The following is an 11,768-nucleotide window of genomic DNA, read 5'->3' as shown; positions in this document are numbered from 1 at the left end:
ACGTTAGTGAAGGTCTTAAATTTGTGTCAGAGGCTGTGCAGGAGGCACCAGAATACATTAACTGCACACAAGCAGTGGAAGGCGTCAGCAGGGTTTGGTAGCTGTGCGGTGCTGGTACAAGAGGTCCTGAGGAGCGCTCTAGTAGATGTGGGGTGCTTTCACAAGCGGTTGTGAGAGGCTCTAGTAGCTGTGCGGTGCTGGCACAAGAGGTTGTGAGGTGCCCTCTTGGAGCTATGCAGAGCTTTCACAAGAGGTTGTTATGAGAGGCTCTAGAAGCTGTGCGGTGCTGGCACAAGAGATTGTGAGGAGAGGCTCTAGTAGCTGTGCCGTGCTGGCGCAGGTGCTCATGAGGAGAGGATCTGTGTGGTGCTGGCACAAGAGGTCGTAAGGAAAGGCTCTTGTAGCTGTGCGGTGCTGGCAGAAGAGGTTGTGAGGAGCCCTCTTATAGCTATGCAGTGCTTCCACAAGAGGTCGTGAGGAGAGCATCTAGTAGCTGTGCGGTGCTGGCACAAGCGATCATGAGGAGAGGCTCTAGTAGCTGTGCCGTGCTGGCGCAGGTGCTCATGAGGAGAGGATCTGTGTGGTGCTGGCACAAGAGGTCGTAAGGAAAGGCTCTTGTAGCTGTGCGGTGCTGGCAGAAGAGGTTGTGAGGAGCCCTCTTATAGCTATGCAGTGCTTTCACAAGAGGTCGTGAGGAGAGCATCTAGTAGCTGTGCGGTGCTGGCACAAGCGATCATGAGGAGGGGCTCTTGTAGCTGTGCGGTGCTGGCAGAAGAGGTTGTGAGGAGCCCTCTAGTAGCTCTGCAGTGCTTTCACAAGAGGTCGTGAGAAACCCTCTAGTAGCTGTGCGGTGCTTTCACAAGAGTTTGTGAGGAGCCCTCTAGTAGCTGTGCGATGCTTTCACAAGAGGTCTTGAGGAGAGGCTCCAGTAGCTGTGCATTGATGGTACAAGTGGTCAAGAGAAGAGGGTCTAGTTGCTGTGTGGCATTAGCATAAACAGACCTGAGAAGAGGCTGTAGTAGCCGTGAGATGCTGGCACAGGAGGTCGTGAGAAGAGACTCTAGTAGCTGTGGTGTGCTGCCACAAGAGGTCGTTAGGAGAGTCTCTAGTAGCTGTGTGGTGCTGGCACAAGAGGTCATGAGGAGCCCTCTAGAAGCTGTGCTTTCACAAGAGGTCATGAAGAGAGGCTCTATTAGCTGTGCGGTGCTGGCACAAGAGGTTGTGAGGAGCCTTCTAGTAGCTGTGCAGTGTTTTCACAAGAGGTCGTGAAGAGAGAATCCAGTAGCTGTGCGGTGAGGGCACAAGCAACAAGCATGCGTGAGGACCCTACTAGTAGCTGTGCAGTGCTATCTCAAGAGGTCGTGAGGAACCCTCTAGTAGCTGTACAGTGCTGGCACAAGAGACCATGAGGAGCCCTCTAATAGCTGTGCGGTGCTTTCACAAAAGGTTGTGAAGATAGGCTCCAGTAGCTGTGCGGTGCTGGCACAAGCGGTCGTGAGGAGACTAGTACAGAAATACTCAAAGTACTGCCCGAGGGCCACATATGGCCCTCCAGATCTTTAATTGAGGCCCCCTGGTTAACAGCAGCACTGGGCAGCTGCTCACTTCACTGAGCAGGAACATTCAGAAAGCTGTGAAACAGGCATAAATTATTTAGGAAGGTGTCCCAGACAACTTATCGTTAGGAACACATTTTAGTTTTAAAGACATCTTGCACTGAACATGTAAAAACATGATAAAAAATAAAAAATAAAGTATTTTGTTAACATGCATGAGTGTTTTACCTTACTAGATGAGATTATATCACTGCATCGAGTGCCCATTATTAGCAGTGATAGTTTTCAAACATGATCTTGGAAACATTCATGCCACCCTTGTTCTGTAAACAAAGCCATTAGTGAACCAAGAGGCAAGTCATTTGTCAGGTCACCTTGTGTGTGGCCTTGGTTGCTAAATAGTTGGAACAACATTATGGTATATTAAATAAAACACGAGAAGGTAAATAAAAACACAAGGGGGGGGGGGGGCTCTTGTATGCGGTAATGAAGAAAAAGCAGACTAAGTGAAAGTAACAAATTGCCTAGGATCACACAATTTGGTCATGTGGGGAAGCCAGGACCGATACCAGGTTTTATGGTTTCACATTTTGCAATTCAGCCATCAGAGAAGTATCTCTTTCCCTCTAACTTTTTGCAACTGAAGTTAATTATTTGATTTTAATTTTTGGTGCATGAGAAAAGAGCATTAGTGCCAGACAGAAGTCATGTGAAAGCTTGGTTTGTTGTTCACACCATGCATCTGCATCACGTCCCCCTACACCCACCTTTCATCACCCGACCCATGCCCTGCTGGCATAGGTGTGGCCCTCTGGCATGCCACAGACAGTACTTTGTGGCCCACTTGGAAATGTTTTCAAGTACCCATGCTCTAGTAGCTGTGCAGGTCAGGCACAAGTGGTCGTGAGGAGCCCTCTAGTAGCTCTGCAGTATTTTTACAAGAGGTCAGGAGAAGCCCTCTAGTAGCTGTGCAGTGCTTTCACAAGAGGTTGTAAGGAGAGGCTCTAGTAGCTGTGTGGTGCAGGCACAAGCGATCTTGAGGAGAGGCTCCAGTAGCTGTGCAGTACTGGCAGAAGCGGTCGTGAGGAGAGTCTCCTGTAGCTGTGCGGGGCTGGCACAAGAGGTCATGAGGAGAGGCCCTAGTAGCTATTCGGCGACAGCACAAGCAGTCATGAGGAGAGGCTATAGTTGCTGAGCAGTGCTGGCACAAGCGGTCCGGAGAAGTGGCTATAGTAGTTGTGCAGTGCAGACAGAAGCGGTTATGAGAGGCTCTAACAGCTGTGCAATGGTTTCACAAGAGGTCGTGAGGAGCCCTCTAGTAGCTTTGCGGTGCTGGCGCAAGAGGTCGTGAGGATCCCTCTGGTAGCTGTGCTATGACGGCACAAGCCGTCATGAGGAGTCTCTAGTAGCGGTGCGGTGCTGGCACAAGCAGTCGTGAAAGGGTCTAGTAGCTGTGCTGTGCTGTGCTGGCGCCAGAGGTCATGAGGAGCCCTCTGGTAGCTGTGCTATGATGGCACAAGCCGTCATGAGGAGTCTCTAGTAGCTGTGCGGTGCTGGCACAAGAGGTTGTGACAGCCCTCTTGTAGCTTGGCAGTGCTTTCACAAGAGGTTGTGAGGAGAGGCTCTAGTAGCTGTGTGGTGCTGGCACAAGCGGTTGAGAGAGGCTCCAGTAGCTGTGCAGTGATGGCACAAGCGGTCATGAGGAGTGGCTTTAGTAGCTGTGCGGTGCTGGACCAAGCGGTCGGGAGGAGTCTCCAGCACAAGCGGTCATGAGGAGAGGCTCTAGTAGCTGTGCAGTGCTTGCACAAGAGGTCATAAGGAGCCCTCTAGTAGCTGTGCTTGCACAAGAGGTCACAAGGAGACCTCTAGCTGCTGTGCGGTGCTGGCACAAGAGATCATGAGGAGAGGCTCTAGTAGCTGTGCGGTGCTTTCACAAGAGGTCTGAGGAGCCCTCTAGTAGCTGTGGTGTGCTGGCACAAAAGATCATGAGGAGAGGCTCTAGTAGCCGTGTGGTGCTGGCACAAGAGGTCGTGAGGAGAGGCGCTAGTAGCGGTGTTGGCAGAAGAGGTTGTGAGGAGCCCTTTAGTAGCTGTGATGTGCTGGCACAAGAGGTGGTGAGGAGAGGCGCTAGTAGCTGTGCTGGCAGAAGAGGTTGTGAGGAGCCCTTTAGTAGCTGTGGTGTGCTGGCACAAGAGGTCGTGAGGAGAGGCGCTAGTAGCTGTGCTGGCAGAAGAGGTTGTGAGGAGCCCTTTAGTAGCTGTGGTGTGCTGGCACAAGAGGTCATGGGGAGAGGCTCTAGTAGCCGTGTGGTGCTGGCACAAGAGATCATGAGGAGAGGCTCTAGTAGCTGTGCAGTGCTTTCACAAGAGGTCTGAGGAGCCCTCTAGTAGCTGTGGTGTGCTGGCACAAGAGATCATGAGGAGAGGCTCTGGTAGCCGTGTGGTGCTGGCACAAGAGGTTGTGAGGAGAGGCGGTAGTAGCTGTGGTGTGCAGGCACAAGAGATCATGAGGAGAGGCTCTAGTAGCTGTGCGGTGCTGGCACAAGAGATCATGAGGAGAGGCTCTAGTAGCTGTGCAGGGCTTTCACAAGAGGTCTGAGGAGCCCTCTAGTAGCTATGGTGTGCTGGCACAGGAGATCATGAGGAGAGGCTCTAGTAGCCGTGTGGTGCTGGCACAAGATATCATGAGAGGCTCTAGTAGCTGTGTGGTGCTGGCACAAGTGGTCGTGAGGAGAGGCGCTAGTAGCTGTGCGGTGCTGGCACAAGAGGTCTGAGGAGCCCTCTAGTAGCTGTGGTGTGTTGGCACAAGAGACCATGAGGTGAGGCTCTAGTAGCCGTGTGGTGCTGGCACAAGAGGTCGTGAGGAGAGGCTCTAGTAGCCGTGTGGTGCTGGCACAAGAGGTCGTGAGGAGAGGCTCTAGTAGCTGTGGTGTGCTGGCACAAGAGATCATGAGGAGAGGCGCTAGTAGCTGTGGGGTTCTGGCGCAAGCGGTCGTGAGGAGAGGTTAAGGAGGAGGATAAAGAAATTGTGTACAAAATCGGTGCTAAATGTATGCAAAGCTTAACTTATTCATTAGCAGTAATTAATTCATTTTTTATTTAATAATGGATTAATGTATGTAACCCAACACACCCGAGACAGAAAATGGAAGAGCTGTGTTAAAACAGGCGGTAGATTTAAAATGTCCACACTGTCTCCTGTGAACGCGTACATCTCTATGCGTGCACGGAGTAAAAACACATCCAGAAAACGATCTTGAGAGGTAAGACAGCAAGATAGATCTTTGGAGAACAAAAATGACATACTGCAGCATCTTAAACAGGTTTTGTTGTTTACAATCCACGTCTGTGTATTAATAAAGGACGGTCTACTGAAGAAAACACAGTCCCCGTGTATGTGCGTTCAGCGGCCTCCACCGCAATCCATGCTCAAGAACCGCGCAGAGCGTGGATGGAGAGCTCCGCGCCCTCCTCTGCGACGCCGAGGCTCGTAAATCCCGCCGATAAATAAAAACAGAGCACTGTGGAGCACAAATTCTCCAAACCGTTCATCAAGGCAGCAGTAAATCAATGTCTGCTGGGATTCTCCGTAGGGGGCTCATAAGCAGGCGCGGATTGATCAACGACTGGCAGGCTTACACCAGGAGCCACAAATCTCACCCGACACATCTAATCCGAGCAGAAATCTTCATTGCGTGTTGTTTCAGGTTTTTATTCCAGTGAAATAGCAGTCCGACAAAAGCACCACATGTTCAACAAAGATGGTCATATTTTATTGCAATATTGTAACATACACTTTAGACACAAAACGAGCAGCACTTTAAAATAAATAAATGGTCACCGCCATGGTCTCCTAAAAATGGAAAATATGACCCCTGCTAATAAACATATTCAAGTCAGAGTCCCCAATAAGGTTTTCATAAGCAGCCCAGCCGGTGGATGTGGGGGGAGGTGTTGGGGTAGTAAAAGTAAAAGTAGAATTTTGTATGAAGGCCTGTTTAAAATGATCCCAAGACTGATGCAAAAAAAAAAAAAGAAAAACAGACTGCAATTTATTTAATTTTGGGGGTTGAGTTCCCCTGGCTTATTGTGACCGTGTTTATGACCCATGATTAAAATGAATAAAAATAGTTTATAAATTAAAAAAAAAATGCAGCAATGGTCTGGGAAGAGAGAAATATCAGGTCCTGGAGGGTACACTGCACCCATGAATGACCTGTGCATTACTGTTATTTAGCACTTGTGTCGAGGGCATCCAATCCCTTCTGTGAGGGCTACTTGAACATGCGTTAACAGCGATAGTCTAGCGTGAATGTAGTCTTACTTTTGCTTCCTTGCTAATACCCCTTCTAACCTAGGCTTCTGCACTGCTTTCTAAAATTGTATCTCTCCCTGGGCTTGAGCAGTCGTTCTGTGCGTCGATGGATGCCAGACCGAAGCCAGTCGCCAGTTTACCCCTCCAGGAGTGACTGGTCCGAGGGCCTCCTCTTGGTTGACTCGCCACAGGCACATCTGTCCACCACGCGCAAGGGAGGAGCCAGAAGTACGTGTATCAGCTTCACACCAACCCGCAGACGCCGCCAAACACTTGATGACATCACAGCTCAGCAACAAGACACTGCTTTCCAGAGGTACTAACGTTGTTCCCATGGTATACAAACGTGCCTGAAATAATCGAAAGAAAAAGATAGTTCAATAAACAAAAGAAAAAATAAACAAACATTCTTGTTGACGTACGAAATGACAAAATAGTTTTCCATTCTCCTAACTCAGGATAACCTCCCCCCCCCCCTCATTTCAGATGGTATATACAGTCACAGCGACTGCAAAATATCCGTGAGCGGCTCTTACGTCATTGACATAACAATACGAACATAATCTACGTAATAAAAAATACTGAATATATTGGTTATGGTTCTCTGTGCTAGAACAGAATTTACCAAATTCTCACTTAGCAAACAAAGGATGCGCCCAAGTGGGACAGACCACAGGGTATCTCTTACTTAGCCTCTTTACCAGCATGGCAGAAGTGTTTCCCCTCACAGCCCGCTGCTGGTCAATGCCTTGAGTGGATCATAAAAACATGCCCACCCTGTATTCCATGGAGTCTCAGTAATCAGATGCAGACAGGCAGTGGTTCCAAAGTAACTATAGGGAAGAAACGCCCCCCCTGTGTTACTTTTAGGTCCAAGAGGAGGGGGGGATAGAAACTACTAACACAAAATACCTCTGTTCTGATCTATATTAATTTCTGTGTGATCTGAACAGGTTCCAACATGCCATCAAACCCACCGTTATTATGCAAAACCACCAAAGTTGAAACAATTAATGTTTTGTTCTTTATTTTAATGCATCTCTGGCATATTTTCTTTACACAAGTGTTTTAATCTTTTTGTACACATTTAAATAAGAAAGAGAAAATTACAAAAATGCATACATATATACAATACTGTGGTGGTCTCTTCAAACAGCAACGCCAAAATGGATGGCTCACCCAAGGCTAATTACTTTGGATATTGACCAATATCGCCCCTGAGAAGTGGTCCTTGAGAGGCAATTCCATTAGAAGCTGTATCTGTTAGCAATAACAAATACTGCTCTCTCTAAATTAACTTGGGACCCCTCATAGGGTTGAATCTCTAGTGGTTTTTGTTTATAAGTATGACTGTAGACTGAATGAGTGAGATTGTCTGGTGAGAATGAACAGTTATAGGTTGCTGTGGGTTTATGTATTCTTGTATCCAAAGTAATTGGCCTTGGGTGAGCCATCCATTTTGGCGTTACTGTTTGAAGAGACAACAACAGTATTGTATATATGTATGTATTTTTGTAATTTTCCTCTTATTTAAATGTGTACACAAAGATGCCACAGATGCAATAAAATAAAGAACAAAACATTAATTGTTTCAACTTTGGTGGTTTTGCATAATAATGGTGGGTTTGATGGCATGTTAGAACCTGTTCAGGTCACACAGAAATTAATATAGGTCAGAACAGAGGTATTTTGTGTTAGTGGTTCCAAAGTATGCAATCAAAATCATTTACAAAGTCGCTGACACTTGTAGGTTTCCCGGTTTTCATTCTAGCAGCTGGGGTAAATCTATCTTTCTTTGGGGATGTTTTGAGTATTGAATACGGTGACAACTTTGTGTAATGTGGCACCACTGCTTCAGTGTGACTGTGCTCTTGTGGACTTCATTTACAAAACCAATCTGGATATTCTTTCACTACTGCCTCTCACTGCTGATCGAGGATATAAGATATAGAGAGACACACACACAGACAGACACACAGACAGACACCCCCCCCCCCGTAGGTAGTTATAGTTCTGACCATGTTTCCATAGAAAACGCGTTTTTGGATTTGTCTATATCTTTGGCACCATTAGCCGAATCTTCATAAAAGTTTCCCCACAAAACTGACCCCTGTTCTTGTTGGGTATGGAAAGTTTCAGGATGATCCGTCAAGTGGGGCAGAGAAAAAGGTGGGTTAAAAAAAATGGTGCGTTTCCCCGTGTTCATTCCCATTGGACCTTTAGTCAAAGCTGCAGCCCGAAGCACTAGACGGAATTAAACCAAATTTGACAGAAAAATAGATTTGGTTACGCAGATCACACTTTTAGTTATTTGGTGTAAATGCATTCAGAAGTTAAGAAATAAAAAATAAAGTAAAGTTAGTTATATCTGTGGGCGCGATGACTTTGCATAAAAAGAAGTTTGTGCAAGGAAATGCAGAGCTCTGACTAGCTGCCAACATTTCAACAAGTGTTAGCAGCCATCTGGGGACTCCGCTTCAGCCAAGACCAACAAAATAAACGTAAAAAAGTGGGACAAAGAGGGCTGTGTAGGAATACCCCATCTAAAGTTGGTCCTCGGGACCCCCACAAAGCCAAAAAAAGCATTAAAACAAAGTTTGTTGCGAATTCGTAGGAAAAATAATAAAAGAAGAAAAATAAAGAATAAAAAACAAACACGTTCTCCCACGCTTCTTTTTAATTAGCCCCCTGGTGGGCCAGGTCCTGAGGGCATTCCTTAAAAAAAATAAAAAAAGAGGGGGGCACATTTGGCCCCCCTCCTAGGGCTCATCAAATCCCCGGTGACCACCACCTCCCCGGGGCAAAAGTAATTAAATGAATGAAGGGGGGGGGGGGCGAGGGGCTGCCATGCTCCGGAACCACCATCTCCCCTGGGCTACAATGAAATTAATGCGGGGGGCCTCTGACCACCCCTGCCGGCCACCACCTCCGACAATTGTTTTCAATTTAGGGGGGTATGCACCCCCCCACACAGCCCCAGTGACCACTACCTCCAGGGTTGTGTATTGCAACGGAGGGGGCCACGCGGCCCCCCTCCTGGAGCCATAGATGACCCTAGGGACCGCCACCCCACCAGGGCCAGTTCATGCTATGTCTGGGAGTTTCCACCATCAGTTGGTATGTCCCACATGTGGAGTACTGGACATTTCATGTAGCACAGCAACACGCCAGATATATATTTAACAGTAATCTATTCAGTGGTTCCCAATCTGCGCCGCGGCACCCCGGTGTGCCCTCAAAACTAGCCAGCGGCACCGCTCACCAAGGGGTTCTGATTTTCAATTTCAAGTTATAATAGCCAGTTAACAACACAGAAATGTGAGTTTTTCAGTAAAAGAATACAACCTAGTTTTCCACTAGATGGCAGCAGTGCATTCTCATCAAGAGTGCAGAAGTGAATGTTACTAGTCCCTCCTGCCTGCAGCAGCGCTCAACTGCGGCAGCTTTTCATGAGAGAGAAATGCGGGGATGGGAGTGGGGCGTAGGGCTCAGATAGCAATCTTGAAAGGTGCTCAGAGACCTGCGCTGCCCTTTTCTCCTATTAGGTAAACAGTGACCTGCCTGCTGCTGGAGGAGGGGTGGCTTCCTCAGTCAGGTTTATGTCTATTACTTCACTACTGTATTTGACTTGAGGAGTGGTAGAGAGGGAACAGCCTTTTTTTGCTCACCATTGAACCGCCATATTGAAATAACTATTCATTTTTTTTTTTCCATTCACAGCTTTATTTCGGTTAAAAACCATAAAAGCACAGAAATATAATACAAAGATAAAAATTCATATTACATACTCAGCCATAATACAATAGATAAGATAACTAAAATGTGCTTAAAAAACAGTATCAACGATGAAAACAGTTAATGACCAGGAAGAGGGACAGTAGATCTATAAATAAAACATAATGCTACTCATGGTTTGCCTTAATCATTACATTTCTTGCGCACCACATAGAGAGACGAAATCTCGAAGTGGCAAAGGCAAACACAGGGGTCGTATCATATTTTAATAGTCTAAAAACTTCCCTGTAGTCCCGAAGACCTCTTAATTTACAAAGGAAAATAATCCATTTAGATCGGGCCCAGTTATAGGAGGGACAGACAAGCAAAACATGCACATCTGTCTCCTCTACATGCTCGCAGTCAGGGCAAGGGCACCACCTGGATGACGAGGGCATCCATTTGTTTGTCAAAGCCCTCAAAGGTAAAGATCCGTGTCTGAACTGAAGATAACGTTTTTTAGCTAGCGAGGGCTGGATGTCATCCAAAAACTTTTCAAAAAGCATAATAATCCTTGACCTCCAAGAATTTAAGAGACAGCCTGCCCATGCTAGAGTCCAGATCACGGAGATTCAGGTGATGCTGTTTAAGAATGCCCCCCAACGCCCTCTTGCTGGTCAGAGAGCAAGAAGTTTCTGGTGAGGTCCACAAATCTTCCCTATGTATAGCGTAGCAGAGTTGTTTGACATGTTTAAGTCACACAATTTTGCCCGATCCCCTTATAGACAAAAGATCAACTAACTCCTCCTTATAGCTTAATAACTCTGGAGTAGACCAAAGTCTCCTCCAGTAAAACAGAGGTCGATGAAGAATAGTCTCCTGTATAGGACACAATCCCAAATCCAATCTTAAGGGGATCAAAGGGGTGCTCTTAGGGAGGTTTAAAAGAAGTCTAATAAAATTATTTTTGGTAACGGACAGAGCTGGCATTAACGTGGCCCCAGAGCTCTACACCGTATAATGCTGTTCCCCTGGCCTGGGTCCTATAAATTTCCACTGGGGGACCCACGGGTTTATAAGAACATTCATTAAAAACCTTTAGAATTCCACCTGATAATTGTATTAACTTAAGATTAGCCTTAACCATATGGGAATCCCACTCCATCCTGTCGTTCAGGGTAGCTCCCAGATAATCAAATGTGGAGACTTTCTCAAGAGAACATCCCTCCAGATGTGGACGGGGATAGGTTGATGGTTTGGAATTAAAAACCATATATTTAGTTTTAGAAAGGTTTATTTCCAAATTTCTCCAGGAGCAGAAAGAACAAAAGGCCTCCAATGTTCGCTGGGCTCCCATTGGAGATTTTGAAAGTAGGAGGGTGTCATCAGCGAACATTAGGGCCGGTATTCTACGTGCTGCTAGAATCGGGGAATCAAGATCCTTTGCCTCCAAAAGGTGAGTAATCAAACCATTGATGAATAGAGTGAACAAGGTAGGGGCCAACACACACCCCTGCCTGACACCCCTGTCCACCGGGAAGGGCGCAGAGAGCTCACCATTCCTTCCATAGCGAACCCTTGCAAACGTTCCAGAATGCAGTTGCTTGAAGAGGTCACAGAGGTAAGAAGGGGCGCCCATCTCGAGTAGGATTGACCAAAGCTTATCCCTCTGTACCAGATCAAAAGCGGATCTAATATCCACAAAGATCAGGTAAAGAGAACCCTTCCCCAAGAACACAGTTTTCCAGTATATCAACTGCAACCTAAACAGTTGATCAATTGTGGAAACTCTAGGGCGAAAGCCTGTTTGGAAGGACGATAGAACGTGGAATTCTTCCATCCAGCTTTCTAGCCTAGTTAATAAGATTCGGGCGAACACCTTCTGGAGGCCATCAATAAGACTGATAGGCCGATAGTTTACTGGATCTAGAGGGGAGGCCTTTTTAGGTCTCGCCTGAGACAGCGCTTTAGCGCTGCTCTGGCGAGACTTATAGTAAGCGCGTTTTGGAAGTGCAAACGAGTGCTTTCAGGCCTCCAAATACAGTGCATGTGTGCCGGGCGCGCGCACCATTTGGAGGCCTGAAAGCACTCGTTTGCTTTCACTTTCGCCTGCCACACGGCCGCTTTGAAGTGTGATCGCGATCGCGATCACTTACATTTCGCGGGCGCTTTGATGTTCTCAGT

General features: G+C 47.0%; 1 protein-coding gene across 1 annotated transcript in view; it reads right to left on the bottom strand.

Moving 5' to 3' along the window:
* Nucleotides 1-5,306: 5,306 nt before the first annotated feature.
* Nucleotides 5,307-11,768, bottom strand: part of YRDC (yrdC N6-threonylcarbamoyltransferase domain containing) — a 95,423-nt gene continuing 88,961 nt past the window's right edge. Inside the window, exon 7 of the mRNA XM_085647880.1 lies at nucleotides 5,307-6,220. The gene's annotated coding sequence lies outside the window, so the exon portion shown is untranslated. The remainder of the gene's footprint in view (nucleotides 6,221-11,768) is intronic.

The sequence above is a fragment of the Triturus cristatus genome, chromosome 3_2, assembly GCF_964204655.1.
Source record: "Triturus cristatus chromosome 3_2, aTriCri1.1, whole genome shotgun sequence".
Classification (NCBI taxonomy): domain Eukaryota; kingdom Metazoa; phylum Chordata; class Amphibia; order Caudata; family Salamandridae; genus Triturus; species Triturus cristatus.
The sequence above is the reverse complement of the archived record's forward strand: the minus strand, read 5'-3'. Positions and strand labels throughout refer to the sequence as shown.